The sequence below is a fragment of the Ailuropoda melanoleuca genome, chromosome 19 (genome assembly GCF_002007445.2).
Source record: "Ailuropoda melanoleuca isolate Jingjing chromosome 19, ASM200744v2, whole genome shotgun sequence".
NCBI classification, from domain to species: Eukaryota; Metazoa; Chordata; class Mammalia; order Carnivora; family Ursidae; genus Ailuropoda; species Ailuropoda melanoleuca.
Genome location: NC_048236.1, coordinates 31722942 through 31739982, shown reverse-complemented (window position 1 = coordinate 31739982; position 17041 = coordinate 31722942).

The following is a 17041-nucleotide window of genomic DNA, read 5'->3' as shown; positions in this document are numbered from 1 at the left end:
CATACTTCAATATTTTGTTTAGAAATAGCTTTCACTAAAGAATCAATGTCATCACTTGTAAGTTCTATCTTCTACAAAATACTTGAACACAACACAATTCAACCAAGCTCTTGCTACTTTCTAAGAAGGATTGCCTCTCCTCCAGTTTTTTCCTCTTCTCTTTCTTCTCTACAGTTCTCCTCTTTTTATTCTGAGCCCTAACAAGAATCACCTTTAAGATTCCATTCACAGCAAACTAAGCTTTTCCAGCATGCACCTCAAAGCTCTTCCAGCCTTCAATTCCATTACCCAGTTTCATAGCTGCTTCCACATGTTTAAATATCTGTTATGGCAGCAACCCACTTCTCAGCACCAATTTTCTTCTCAGTTCCTTCAGGCTGCTCTAAAAAATAAACAAAACAAAACAAAACAAACAAACAGAAACCCCAAAATACCTTAGATTGGGTAGCTCAACAACAAACACTTATTTCTTATGGTTCCAGAGGTTGGGAAGTACAAAATCAAGACACCAGCAGATCCAGTGTCTGATGAGGGCCGGCTTCCTGATTCATATATAGCTGTCTTCTCACTGTACCTTCACTTGGCAAAAGGGTGAGTGGATCTCTCTGGAGTCTCTTTTGTAAGGACTCTCATCCCATTCATGAGTGTTCCACATTCATAATCACATCCTAAAGGCCCCACCTCCAAATACCATCACATTGGGAATTTGAGATGGACTCAAACATTCAAAGTATAGGAGTGGGTTGTTTTTTATATATTAAAAAAAAAATCCTTTATTTTAACACAGTTTTAGATCTACAGAAAAATTGAAAAGATAATACAGAGTGTCAATATACTTTGCATTCAATTCCCCTATGATTAATATTACATTCATATGGTACTTTTTTATAATTATTGCACCAACATTAATACATGATTACTAACCCAAGTCCACATTTTATTCAGATTTCCTTAGTTTTTACCTGATGTCTTTTTCCTGTCTCAGGATCTCATCAAGGGTATCACATCATATCTAACTGTCACATCTTTTTTGTCTCCTTTAGACTTGTGTGACAGTTCCTCAGACCTCCTTTGTTTTGATGACCTTGACAGTTTTGAGGAATACTGGTTAAGTATTTTATTCTTTAATTTGTATATTTCGGATGCTTTTCTCATGATTAGAGTTATGCATTTGGGGAAGGAAGACCACAGAGGCAAAGTGCCATTTCATGACATCATATCAAAGTGCATTCTATCAACTTGCCATTACAACTTGTATTGATCTTCATCACCTGGCTGAGGTAGTGTTTGTCAGATTTCTCCACTGTAACAGAACTCTCTTTCCCCTCTTTCACACTGCAAGTGTAAGAACTTAAGGAGTGGGAAATTATGCTCAACCTACCTAAGGGTAGAGTGGCTACATAAATTATTTGAATTTTATTTTACATGGGACATTTGTGTCTTCTCTCCCACTTATTTATTAATTAATAATTTATTTATATCAGTATAGACTCATGAATATTTATGCATTAGTTATATCCAATACTACTTAATTTTTTGATATTGCTCAAATGTTTCAGCTTTAGCTATTGGGAATTCTTTCAGTTGGATCTTGTGTCACTTTGACATATTCCTTTTTCTTTTTTTAGCACTTTACCACTTTTTGGAACCAGGGTGCTCCAGGATCATTTTGTGTATTTTTTTCCCCAGATCTAGAATCATCCATTTCCACAATAAGCCTTGGTTCCTTCCATTGGAGAATGGTATTAGAAATTAGTATGCTTGCTGCCTTGATTGCTTCCAGGCCTTCTCAGTTGACATAGCAAAGAATTGTAAGTGTGTATACTAACCCATGTACATATACACATATCCATAAATGTTTCTATATATAACCACCTATACTGATATATTAAGCTAAAGATGTCTTCATACTGGTGGCTCCAACTAATCCATTATTACATGGATCATTCTAGCCTCCCTGCTTTACATTTTTGCATATTTATTTAATGCTTAGTTTAATCAAAGAAAGCTGGTTTCTCAAACCTGTTCTGTATTCAACTCACTGAGATATCGCATACAATGAAACCTTAAAAAAACTATCCTTGTGTGAAGGAGTGAGAATAAAAATGATAAAAACAGTGTTATTATTATGATGAAGAGCTCTCGAATCCTGAGAGGTTTTTGTTAACTATCAGGGGTCTCCAGACCACACTTCTGAGAATTACTGCCTAATACTTTCCATGCTTTTGTCACTCAATGCAAGATGGGCCCAAATCTTGCCTTTTTTCTTGTTTTTGAAAGAAAAAATGCAAAGTTGCCTTTAAAAATGGTAGAGCTGAATTTGGGATATTTGCTGCCAATAAAATGGGATGTATTTGTTACATATTTGAATCACCATGATTTTACTTACATTTAATCCAGCTTTTCCATTGCTAAAATATAAAGAAATCAGCAACAAATTGTTGGAAGTAGTTGCTTGATATAGAATATTTGAATTTGCCTAAAACTTTATTCACTTGACTCTTGCACTTGACTTCATAGATTTTCATAATGGAATTTACTCAGAAAATGAAAACACTTGATTTTTAAAATATCATCCTCAGGGACACCTGGGTGGCTCAGTCAGTTAAGCACCTGACTCTTGATTTTGGATCAACTCATGATCTCACGGTGGTGGGATCCAGCCCCATGACAAGTTCTGTGCTCACCGTGGAGTCTGCTTGGGATCCTTTCCCTCTGCCCCTCCCCCTGCTCTCACTCACTCTCTCTCCAATAAATACATAAAATAAGTCTTTAAAACTAAGTTAATAAAATAAAATAAAATGTCATTCTCAGCAACGCTCTTTAGGCAGATTGTTGCTTTGTAAGAACGTGTTCCACCCATCAACAGAAAAGGAGGTACGTAGAGTGTTTTCAATCTGATCATATTTTAATGATGCCAGATATTTTACCTATCTTTATTTTCCCTGAAATTATGGGGAAGAAGATCTTGGCATTTACAGCATTTCAGCTTAGTGGTACCTATTGAGCAGATCAATTAACTGATTGATGATAACTCATTATTGTCCATTTTCCTCACTTTTACAAACTGATTATAACAATGACATTTACAAAGAGAAGCTGTGTCATTAATCACCAAAGTGCACCATAATTCTATGTGCATTTTGTAGAATTTAGATAGGCTGTACTCTAAGATTGAAACATTTGGAGACCTTCACATATTTTACAAAAGTCAGTTGTCTATATTAGGGATTAAATAGCATTTAATAATTGTAAGGTATAAAATACATAGCCAGAGAAAGTAATTTCCAGTTCTTAGATCTACATTGTATATGTTCTTAAGAGCTTGTTTTACAATATATGAAAACATAGCATAAAGCTTTAGTTATCAAAACAGTTTAGAACCAATACGTTAGAAACTTGATTAAAAGAAAAGGACAAAAAATACAATAGCATTCTTGGAATAAATTCTCGCTATAAATATTTATAAGATTAGAGTTACCCAAATACCAAAACCAGAAAAAGATATTATAAGAAAATAAAACTACATCATTAAAAAATCCTAATAGATTATGTGTATATAAATATGTATTTATGTAAGTTTAAAATATAAGTATAAATATATGGGGTGCCTGGGTGGCACAGTCGTTAAGCGTCTGCCTTCGGCTCAGGGCGTGATCCCGGCGTTATGGGATCGAGCCCCACATCAGGCTCCTCCGCTATGAGCCTGCTTCTTCCTCTCCCACTCCCCCTGCTTGTGTTCCCTCTCTGCTGGCTGTCTCTATCTCTGTCAAATAAATAAATAAAATCTTTAAAAAATATATAAGTATAAATATATATATATATATACACACACGTGCACATACATAAACACACACACACAAGTATAAGTATGTACTCACATCATAACTGACCAAGTAAGAATTATGCGAGCAAAGCAACGGAAAAAAAACTCTCCACAAGCCAGAAAAACAAGTTTATTTTCTCAAAGTAATAAGCAGTAGCTATGAAAGACCTATAGGTAGCATCATATGTAATAATGAGAGACAAACTGCTTTCCCTCTAACATTGGAAACAAGGCAAGAATATCCATTCTAACCACTTTCCTTCACCAATATGATATTCAACAATGTATATTTATTCACAGACTTTATAATCATGTACTAAGAAAATTTTAAGGTATTTGCAAAAAAATTACTGTCATTAGTGAATTTAACAAGGTTACAAAGTATAGAGTCAATATACGAAAATCAGTCATAGCCTATATGCTAGAAACAAGCATTTGGAAATCAAAATTTTTAGGTAAAACTATAAGAATCCTAGAGGTGAACACAAGCAGTAACCTCTTTGATATCAGCCATAGCAACTTCTTTCTAGATATGTCTCCTGAGGCAAGGGAAACAAAAGCAAAATTGAACTATTGGGACTTCATCAAGATAATAAGCTGCTGCACAGTGAAGGAAACCATCAACAAAACAAAAAGGCAATCTGCAGAATGGGAGAAGGTATTTGCAAATGACATATCTGATAAAGGGTTAGTGTCCAAAATATATAAAGAACTTTTACAACTCAACACCCAAAAACCAAAGAATCCAATTAAAAAATGGGCAAAAAAATATGAATAGACATTTTTCCAAAAGAAACATACCAGTGGCCAACACAAACATGAAAAGATGCTAAACACCACTGATCACCAGGGAAATACAAATCAAAACTACAATGAGCTATCACCTCGCTCCTGTTAGAGTGGCTAAAATCAACAACAGAAGAAACAATGGGTGTTGGTGAGGATGGGAGAAAGGGGAACCCTCTTGCATTGTTGGTGGGAATGCAGACTGGTGCACCACTATGGAAAACAGTATGGAATTTCCTTGAAAAGTTAAACATAGAACTACCCTAATTCCAGCAATTGCACTACTAGGTATTTACCCAAAGAATACAAAAATACTGATTCAAAGGGATACGTGCACCCTGATGTTTATAGCAGCATTATCAACAATAGTCAAATTATGGAAAGAGGCCACATGTCCTTCCACTGATGAATGGATAAAGAAGACCTCTGACCTCTAACTCCTCAGCCAAACAAGACTATTGATTTCTGCTAGAGCTTTATTGTCTATGGATATTGGTGCATGAGTGCAGAGGCCCATGTGGGAGATAGAGTTGGTGGATAAAAAGTAGCCATTAACTTAAGACATTATTCTTCATATTTTATATGAGATTGATGAAACTTCAGTTGTTCATATAAACAAATGGATAAAGATGAAGGTGGTGGCTATGCCATGTGTAAGCCTCCTTTTGATGCTGTCAATGTTGATAAGAAGATCGTAATCCATAGACACAAGATCAATATCTCATGAGAGGATAGAGAACTGAGATCTCCCTGAAAAAAAATATGCTTTATATTCATATATATATTATATATATATATATATATATATATACCCCAGAAGAAAGATTATTACGGTCAGACTTGGGGGATTTGTGTTCCAATTCTGGTTCTGTTATTAACTGGTAGATCATTCACATGGCAAATTTTATCATCTTTCAGAATTCAAGCTTTTGTTGTTATGTTTTGTTTTAATAAAAGGGGGATATTAGAACACAAGGCATCTAAAACCTACTTAGCTCTATGATTTTATAAGTGAAAGAAATGTAGAAAAGATTAGGCAAAAATAAATTGTCCCAGGAACTTTCTTTAGCTTAGCTTTTGAGTATTGACAGCCTTTGAGCAAAGATGAAACAAAGCCAAGGGGTGCTCAAAAGGTCAACTAAGGCTTTGCACAACTGGGTGAAGTTGTGAAAAGACCTCTCATGTGCATGATGAAAAGTTATTGACAAAATTTTTTTTAAAGGGGACTTTTGATGTAAACTGGCTTGATAATTAAAACAGCATTGATATGAAGTTGCCTGAGAAAGATGATTGGTTCAGAGATGAATGGTGTTAAACTGGTGTCTGTCCAATGTATATCGTTTATTTATCAGTTGATTGAGTCAACAAATTACTGGAGCTTATTGTTTTAGAGTTTTTTTTTTAACAGAAGGCTTAATTCATATACTTAAACATCTCAAAAATCTGAAAAGAAAACTTTAAATACCATTATCCCATTATACATATATTACCTGGCCTAATCTAATATTTATTAACAATGACAAATAATCATTGAGAGACACATTTTTTTTTCTCATTTTAACATCTTTGAAATCAAAATGAGCCAAACAATACATGATGTCTTAATATTGTGTCATCATTTATTTGGTGGTATTTCTTCTTTCCTTCTTGGTGTTACATAAAATAACGATCGTCTTAAAATCAGTGGCATCTTAGATTAGATGACTACAGCATATACATCTTCTTCGGTGTTGGGGTTAATGTAGAGCATGAGGTCAGCCGTAAAACCTGGCTTGCTAAAACGTAACACGGAGGCCGCTGGGGGCGATGGAAGTTTTCGGAGAAGGGCATAGGCCTTTGGAATGCTGAGGCCTGCATGACCACTCTGCGGTAGGAATGCCTCAGGGAGTTGCCTTCTCCAAAGCTTTCTTAGCCCAAACAGCAGCCATGGGATCTAAGAGTTGTATGCACTGTCCCCTAGGCTATGTTTAGTAGAACTCCTAGGACACGCAGATTAGCTTAGGTATCTTTCCCCTTAAGCAGATGCTGCCAGTTCCAGTAAGACCCCTTGTCACACATCATGTGCTTGAGAAACAGTGATAACGATTTATGATTATCCTGAAGGATCAATAAAGGCAGGAGCAAAGAAGAGCAAAGGGTCTTCTTTTCTGAGCACTGGGGACAAGTACCTCCATGATTCAGCTTGGATCACTAGGCCCTTCTCAGAATTTAATGCTCAATGTTCTACCAAATAAGATCTGAGAAACTTTGTAACTGGAAAGCTGTTATTAATAATAATTATAATGATTATAATCATAGAAATTAGTACTTTGTGAAGACCTAGTATACTGGTCATGATGCTAGGCACAATCACTGAGATTTTTTAAATTTTATATTGTGCAATAACTGTATAAAGTAAATATTATTGATGCCCCTATTTTGAAGATTTTATTTATTTATTTGAGACAGAGAGAGAGAGAGCGAGAAACAACAAGCAGGGGGAACAGTAGAGGGAGAGGGAGAAGCAGGTTCCCTGACCCTGAGATCATGACCTGAGCCGAAGGCAGACGCTTAACCATCTGAGCCACCCAGGCGCCCCTGATGCCCCTACTTTATAAATGAATAAATTCAGGTATAATTTGTTTAAGTAAATTAAATAAAGTCTCAGAGTGAAATTAGGGCTCTGTCCCTCAAAGATGTGTGATACTTCCCCCAAAACTCATACAAATACAAGCAAAAACAATACAAAAAGCAAAACAAATACCAGCAATAAGCTAATGAAACCAATAGAAAATAATTAACTATTGGGCTGTTTTCTCTATGAGGGCATTTCTAACATAAATTATTCAATCAAGAATCCCTTTTGATTTAAAAAATAAACTTAACCAACAGTGTGGGGATTAAGATCAGATCCAAGTGACACAGTAGGGTTAACCACTTGTCGAAATCTGAGGGGAAAATTAGTGGAAACAAACCCATAATCAGTGAAGAAGACATGTACGTTAGGACTGCTGGGAAAGATGTCCCAACTCTGAATGTTCTACTGGAGAAGGTAGACAAAGGACAAGGAGCCACCAATAAAACTCATTACCTTACATATGTCCTTAAAAGCCCTTTGATTTCAGATCTTTTAGTGATGTAAGAGAAAGAATTTTCACTGAGATGGCATGAAATTAAAAGGAAGGAACTTAAAATAGACCACTTGTTCTGCATGGCAGAATGTCAAACAAAAATTCCAATAACTTGTTTGTCTTTGTTTAAGCTAGACTTTTTAAAAAGCTTTAACGCCCTGAAATATGTAGTGGAACACCTTAGTTGCTATTAGTCATATACATATGAGTTAGTTTTTTTTTTCTTTTAAAGGTATGTTATTGTTATTTGGATTTGAAAAAAAAAAAAAAAAACCAACCATGAAGCTCTTGATATTTGAAACTGCTAAAAATAATCAGGCTTCTTCTGCCAGATGACAGAAGGTCATTTTGTGACGCAAACCTTACAATTACATGAAATTCAAAGTTCACAAATGAAAGGGTCATTACAATCAGTGATAAACATTTATTCATACAAAAATATAGATTAATAAGTCTTTTTCAAATTTTTAAATATATTTTACTTTAAAATACAAACCCTAGGGGTTTTGACAAAAAGAATATTTTATGTTACTCTTAGTGTATTTAGCCACTTTCCAGTAGGAGAAAAAAGGGGGAATTTGGTTTGAGTGTGTATAGGTTAATTCCAACTTAAAGGAAATATAAAGGATTTCTAAAGATTTAGAAATATCTAGTTTCTAGCTAGGCTGAGTGTATATCATTCTCAGGTTGCATTTAAATGTCTGAATTTATTCTGAAACACATTGTCATGGGGGAAAGATATTATACTTCGTAGTATATCTATTTCACTATCTATTCACTATACCATCATATACACACAACGTCATCCATATAGTGGACTATTACAACATTTCGCAGAATGTCAAAACCTTTTAAAATCCCTGTAGACTTTATTCAGACAAAGAGCAGGAAATTTTACATGGTCTTGTGCTAAGGTGATGAATGTATGTTTCTGTCATTCCCATGTAAAACTGAACTGCTTTTGATTTTCTTTGTTGATATATTCTAGGACCCTATTTCCCAGAACAGTAACTGCAAACAAAGTGTCAAAGCTGTGTGGATCATCCCAGTAAAGACATCTTATTAGTCTGGCAACTGCAATTAGGGCTAGCATTTATATGGGCTCTACCATCAGTCATCTTGATCAACTGGCTTTTGCAGAATATGTGTTGGTGAATTTAACTGAGAAATGGTGCAGATCATCCTCTCTGTGTTCTTTAAGATTTTAATAATTCCTTCTGCAATTTTATTTTGTCTTAACTGAAGTTTGGGCAGAGGCTCTCAGAATACAGGTAAAAGAACAAGCATTAGTTTTCTGCCAGTTACAAAATATATGCACTTGGGATGAGGAAAACGAATATAGGGTAGATCTGTTGACCTATTGGGCTCACTATGAACTGGGCATATTAGTTATGAAAGCCCTTAAATATGTAATCTATTTCTTCATGGAAACAGAACTGTATTTCTAATACTTGGGCTGCGCTGAGGTATGACCTGACCTGGAGGTAATGGGGGTTGCAAAGATGATCTTGAGGAGGCCAAGTACTATTTCTTAAGTAAGTGCCTTGCAGGGTATGCAGGCAAGCCAAAACTTCCCTAGAAACGAATAAAAGCTGCTGTTCTTGGTCAAGAAAATCCTGGGAATCTGTGGGTGGATGATTCTCAGGATTCTCTAGTGAAGCCTTTTTTTCTCAGATCTCAGAATTCCACACGTTTTTATTAGGGTCACAGGATACAAGACTAATATACAAAAGTCAACTCTATTTCTTCATATAGCAATAAATAATTGGAAATTAAAATAAAAACAGTGCAATTTACAAATCACATAAAATACTTAGATATAAATGTAACAAAATACGTGTGAGATCTATATGCTGAAAACTGCAAAATACTGATAAAAGATGAAAGAATAGCTAATTGAAAAGAAATATATTTCATGTTCAAGGTTTGGAAGACTCAACATTGTTAAGATGCCAATTATCCCTAAACTGAACTGTAGATACAATGCAAACTCAATGAAAATCTGAAAATTTTTAAATAAAAACTGAAAAAGATGATTCTGATATTTATTGATTGATTGATTTTATTTATTTATTTGAGAGAGAGAGCACAAGTGGGGTGAGGATCAGAGAAGAAGCAGACCCCTGCTGAGCAGGGAGCCTGAAGTGGGACTCGATTGCAGGAGTCCAGGATCATGACCTTAGTCAAAGGCAGATGCTTAACCACTGAGCCACCCAGGCATCCAATGATTCTAATATTTATATGGGAAGACAAAGGAACTAGAATTACCAACACCTTCTGGAAAACTAGAAGAAACTTGGAGGCCTCACAGTCCTGATTTTAAGACTTACTATAAAGTTACAGTAATCAAGATTGTGTGGTATTGGTGAAAGGAGAGACACAAAAATCAAAGGAACAAAATTAAGAGCTCAGAAATAGACCAACGTATGTATGGTCATTGGATTTTTGACAAAGTTTCTAAAGACAAGTCATTGGAGAAAGGATAGTCTTTTCAAAAATAGTGTTGGAACAACTGGTTATCCATCTGCAAAAAATAAACCTTGACTATAATTTACATCATATGTGAAAATTAACTCGGTCTGCTTAAGACTCTGTCCCTCTCCCTTTGCTCCTCCCCCTCAGACTCCCTCATGCTCTCTCTCTCTCAAATAAATAAATAAATATTTTAAAAAAAATGAAAACTATAAGAGTTGCAGGTCATTGGGCAATAACATGATCCTACCCAAATTTTAACATAACTCTTCTCCACTTTTGACCTGCTCCCCTGGTGAGCTGTCTTGGTTAGCAAGTGCAATCTGAGCTCTAGGTGGAACGCTAAGGGAGTTTACCATGATGTCTTGTATTTTGGCCTGGCCAAGGCATCCATCTAAATGCAAGTCAGGTTTTTACTTCTATGTAATGAAGGGGCTGTGGCTACCCTGGAGCTTTGCTTTGATTTCTACTGGAGAGGTTGTACAAGGTTCCAGCTGTGCATTCTGAAAAATCATGATTCTCATTTATTATCACTGCAGTTCTCGAAGAGAGATGATATTATGAGCAGCAATCATTTGGTGTTTTAGTGATGTTTCTGGTTTTGAGCAGGTAGTTTTACTCAGCTACCAACAAACCATACAGAAATTTAAAAAAAAATTTCCTATAGAATTTACTACACTAATTGAAATAAAATGTAGAAAATTTAAAATGACCAGTCATGTTAAAAGAGAGTGTAATGACCTAGAGCATTATTCTTGGGAGTTGCCAACCTTATAGTCATCAGGGTAAGCAAGTCCAGGACCAAGCAGTTAAAAATTAAACAGTTCCAACACTGTACCTTGAAGTAAAATAGATTTTTCTCTTGCTTTATTGAGATACAATTGACATAACATTATAAAAAGTTAAAGAGTACAACGTAAGGATTCAATACATATATATATTGTGAAATGACTACCACAATAAAGTTAGTTAACACATCCATCACTTCACATAATCACTTTTTTGTGTGTGAATGAGAACATTTAAGATACACTGTCTTAGCAACTTTCAAGTATATAATACAGTATTGTTAACTATAGCCACCATGTTGAATATTAGATACCGAAAAGAAACTTACCTTATAACAGAAAATTTGTATCCTTTGATCAGAATCTCCTCATTTCCTCCCTCCTCCATCACCACAGCCCCTAGCAACCAGCATTCTACTGTTTCTATGACTTTGGCTTCTTTTTAGATTCCAAATACAAGTGAGATCCTATGGTATTTGTCTGTTTGATTTATGTCACTTGGCATAAGACCCTCAAGGTCCACCCATGTAGTTGCAAATGGCAGGAATTCATTTTTAATAGCTGAATAAATTCATATGTATATATATATATATGATATCAGATATATATATATATAGTATACATATATATCGCATATTCTTTATTCATCTTCAGATGGACACTTAGACATTTAGTTTGTTTCTATTTCTTGGTTATTGTAAATACTGATGCAATATACATGGTGTTGTAGATATATCTTTGAGATTGTGATTGCTCTTCATTTAGATATAAGAGATAAGTTTTGGGGAGAATGTGGGAAGTGTTCTCTCTTGTCTTCTCCATAACATCCATTCTAATATGTGTGAGGTGATATTTCACTGTGGTTTTGATTTGCATTTCCCTGGTGATTAGTGATGTTGAACATCTTTTCAGGTATCTATTGACCATCTGTTTGTCCTTGTTGGAAAAATGTCTATTCAGGTCCTCTGCTCATTTTTAATTGGATTATTTGGAGTTTTTGTTTTGTTTGATTTAGTTTGGTTTGGTTTGGTTATTGAGTTGTATGAGTTCCTTATATATTTTGAACATTAACCCCTTATTTTATATATGATTTGCAAATATGTTCTCCCATTCCATAGGCTGCTTATTTATTCTGTTGATTCTTTCTTTTGCTGTGTGGAAGCCTTTTAGTAATATACTATTCCATTTGATTATTTTGTTTTTGTTGTTTGTGTCTTTGTTGTTGTATCCAAAAAAATCTTTGCAAAGACCAATGTCAGGGATTTTTTTTTCTTATATTTGTTTTCTTCTAGGAGTTTTAGGATTTCAGAATTTACATTTAAGTCTTTAATCCATTTTGAGTTAATTTTTGCTAGTGATGTAAGATAGGGTCCTGTTTTTTCTTTTGAATTCAAATATCCAGTTTTCTCAATACTATTGAAGAGACTATAATTACTCCTTTCAGTATTATTGGCTCCTTTGTCAAGTATCAGTTGACTGTATATGCATGAGTTTATTTCTGGGGTGTCTATTCTCTTCCATTGGTCTACCTGCATGTTTCAATGACAGTACCATACTGTTTTGATTACTAGAGCTTTATAATGTAGTTTGATAGGTATTATGTGACGAGCACTGGGTGTGTTACATGTAAGTGATGAATCAGGAAGTTTAATGCCTCCAGCTTTGCTCTTCTTTCTCCAGATTGCTTTGGCTATTGAGGGTCTTTTGTGGTTCCATGTAAATTTTAGATTGCTTATTCTATTTCTATGAAAAATGGTGTTGTAATTTTAATAAGCATTGCATTGAATCTGTAGATGGCTTTTGGTAGTATGAACATTATAATAACATTGATTCTTTCAATTCACAAACATGAATCTTTCTATGTCTTTGTGTTTTCTTCCATTTCTTTTATCAATATCTTATAGTTTTCAGTGCATGGATCGTTTACCCACTTGGTTAAATTTATTCCTAAGTGTTTTACTGTTTTTGATGCTATTTTAAATGAGGTTGTCTTCTAATTTCTTTTTGGATAGTTTGATGTTAGTATATAGAAATGCAACTGATTTTTGTATGTTGATTTTATATCCGGCAACTTTACTGAATTTGTGTATTTATTAATCTAACATATTTTATTTATTAAGCTTACAGATTTTGGTGGAATATTTGGGGTTTTCTATATATAAGATTGTGTCATTTGCAGACAGAGACAATTTTACTTCTTTCTTTCCCATTTTGATACTTTTTATTTCTTTTTCTTGCTTGATGGATCTGGCTAGGACATCTAGTTCTATGTTGAATAGGAATAGTGAACATGGGTATTCTTGTCTTGTTCCTGATATTAGAGGAAAAACTTAAAGCTTTTTACCATTGAATATGATGTTAGCTGTATGCTTGTCATACATGGCCTTATCAAGTGGAGGAATGTTTCTTCTATACCACGTTTTTAAGAGATTTTATAGAAAAAGCCATGAAGGACAGAATTATAAACATTCAAGATGGATTGATGGATGATATTACAGGAAAGATAGTTGTTAGAACATAACTCAAAATCACAAGTGGGTTTTGAAAATAGAACATCTGCCAGAGATCATTGCCTATATGACTCTTCACTTAGGGTCACCTTTCATCTGGCCCTCCAGGTTCTCATCTTGACTTCCGGGGTCTGGCCCTCCAGGTTCTCATCTTGACTTCCGGGGTCTGGCCCTCCAGGTTCTCATCTTGACTTCCGGGGTCTGGCCCTCCAGGTTCTCATCTTGACTTCCGGGGTCTGGCCCTCCAGGTTCTCATCTTGACTTCCGGGGTCTGGCCCTCCAGGTTCTCATCTTGACTTCCGGGGTCTGGCCCTCCAGGTTCTCATCTTGACTTCCGGGGTCTGGCCCTCCAGGTTCTCATCTTGACTTCCGGGGTCTGGCCCTCCAGGTTCTCATCTTGACTTCCGGGGTCTGGCCCTCCAGGTTCTCATCTTGACTTCCGGGGTCTGGCCCTCCAGGTTCTCATCTTGACTTCCGGGGTCTGGCCCTCCAGGTTCTCATCTTGACTTCCGGGGTCTGGCCCTCCAGGTTCTCATCTTGACTTCCGGGGTCTGGCCCTCCAGGTTCTCATCTTGACTTCCGGGGTTTGGCCCTCCAGGTTCTCATCTTGACTTCCAGGGTTTGTTCCTCTACCTCTTCTTCCAATTTAAGGTTTTGTTCTGTTTTGTTTTTCAGTTGATCTAATGGGAAAGTTCATGAAATGAGAATCTTCTTTCCATTTTGCAATACCTAGAGGCAGGTATGGACAACTCCATGCATGTTTTCCATCAATGAATTTTTCAGAAACACTGTATTATTAAGTAGCAAAGACAAAGTCTATTCATCATAGATCTTTCTTTTTCCCCCCAACCCTACAACATGAACATGACAGTAAATTATCTTCTGGAATAATTCAGCCTTCAAACAAACCTACTATAGAACATCTAGACCATCAAAACAAACAAACTAACTAACTAACTATAATTTTCAAGACTCTTAACTACAGAGAACAAACCGAGTGTTGCTGAAGGGGTGGTGGGTGGGAGATATATTGGTGATGGGTATTATGAAGGGCACTTGTGACGAGCACTGGGTGTTACATGTAAGTGATGAATCATGAAATTCTACTCCTGAAACTAATATTACACTGTATGTTAACTAACTGGAATTTAAATAAAATCTTGAAACTAAAAGAAAAAAAACAACTTAGAATCAACTCTCATTTTAGTTTAGGAAACTACTCTTAGATAAGTGATTATACTTTTGTTCAGTGGGAACTTTTCAGAATTGTAACTCTCAGCATAAAGTTGACTTAATGCTATTATAATTATACATTTATAATGTAAATAATATTAAAAGGATTTTTCATGTGAGATATCTTTAAGACAGTTTTGTTACCAATTCTGCTTCATAAAAAAATGCAATCCTACTTCCTTAGGTATAAGGGATTAAGATGCAAACAGGACCAACACTGGAGAAAGACCAATATAAAGAATTGCATTCTGGTTGTAGATCTATTCATTTCAATTAAAAGAGAAAAAGCATGTTTTTGATAATTTTATCAGATAGCTCAGACTTATATTTTATTTTGCAAATGTGCAAACAACCAATTTACTAGGAGTTTTATTAAAGATTTGTTCTTTTTTTCAGCTATAAATCACTCATCCTTGAAAGTTGGAGCTCATTTTAGTACTGATGACATTTCATTTGAAAATACTAACTTGTAAATGATATTTTTCTCAAAATATCCTTTCTGGTGATATTCAATTTTCCTATTATCTTGTTCTTTAGAAGATTAGTGATATTTGAAGGTCACATTTTCAGGCCATGGTGCACATCATGGGATAAATTTGCATTTGGACTGGTGAACTGTTGCCTATGCAGATGATAAAAAGAGAGAAGCTTTATAGAAACATCTTCACAAACCTAAGAAAGATAAAGAAATGGAAAAGAAAATGTCAGATTGGCATTTACATCTTAATTTTGAATACTTTAATTATCCTTTTCTTCTCTTAAGCATGTCATTTTACATTTCTCATCATTATATCTCTAACACAAAAGGTATGAATCTGTTCTTCCACAATATCTATATGGACTCATTTTCCATCTGAAAGCAATTTGTCTGTAAATATCAGTGTGGCATCTCAGAACTCCCGCTCAGAAGACCTACTGTAATGTTTTCTTTTTGGTTTGGAATATACCATTTCTAACAGAAAATTCTGAATTTTGAATATATTTAAGGATATGAAGATTTTCTAATAAAGAAAACATATAAACTATATTTCAGATTTTTTTATCAACAAGAAAACCTTAAGAAATTATATCTTCCCATTATGGTTTTTAAAGTAGCAAAAATATAAATTAAAAGTGCAATTTCCAACCATAGTACCAGAGTATTCACACATTGTTTATGAGATGCTAATAGATCAAGGTGTTTTTAAAATATTTTGATGATTTTTATATATTTTACATAATTAACCCATGTGAAGCAAATTCTGATAGAATTGCAAGGAGAAATAGACAAATCCACTAATATAGTTGGAGCCTCCAAAACTTGTCTGTTAGTAATTGACAGATATGGTACAGTGAAAATCAATTAAGGACACCAGTGACCTGAACCATCAATTAACCTGATCTAGTTGACATTTCTACAATACTCCATCCAACAACAGTTGAATACAAATCCTTTTCAAGTTGTCATGGAATATTCACCAAGAAAGACCACATTCTTGGATATAAAACACACCTTAAAATCTATTTTTAAAAAATTAAAAATCAAAATATGTTCACAGATCTCAAGAGAATTGAACTAGAAATCTATAATGAAAGGATAGCTGGAAATTCTCTGAATACTTCAACATTAAAAAAATATTTCCAAATAATGCATAGATCCAAGAAGAAATTACAAGAGAAATTTGAAAAAATATTTTCAATTAAATGAAAATGAAATGTTGGGATGCTGTGAAATCAGTTCTTAGAAGGAAATTTATAGTATTGAGTGCATATATTTAGAAAATAAGAAAATTCTAAAATCAACAACTGAAGTTTCCTTCTTAGGAAGATAGAGGATGAAGAGAAAATTAAGCCTAAAGCAAGAGAAAAAGAAATAATAAAAATTAGACCAGAAAACAAGTAAACCAAAAACAGGATACAACAGACAAAAATAAACAAAACTAAAAGTTGGTTCTTTGAAAAGATCAATAACATGGATAAACCTCTAACCATGCTAATCCAGAAAAGAGAGAGAAAGGACACAAATTACCTATATCAGAAATGTTAGAGGGATCATTACTGCTGAGTCTATGAACATTAAAATGATAATAAAGGAATACTATCAATAACTTTATGCCTACTAATTTGATAAATAGATGAAAATGAACCAATTCTTTGAAAGATACAACTATTAAAACTCTCACTAGGATAAATAGACAACTGGAATGTCTACAGTAAACAAGATGGTGTGGTATAAAATATAAAAAAAAATAGACATACAGATCTGTGGACAGAATTGGGAGCTCAGGAATAGATCCACACAAACATTGTAGACTGTTTTTTCTTTTTTCTCTCTTT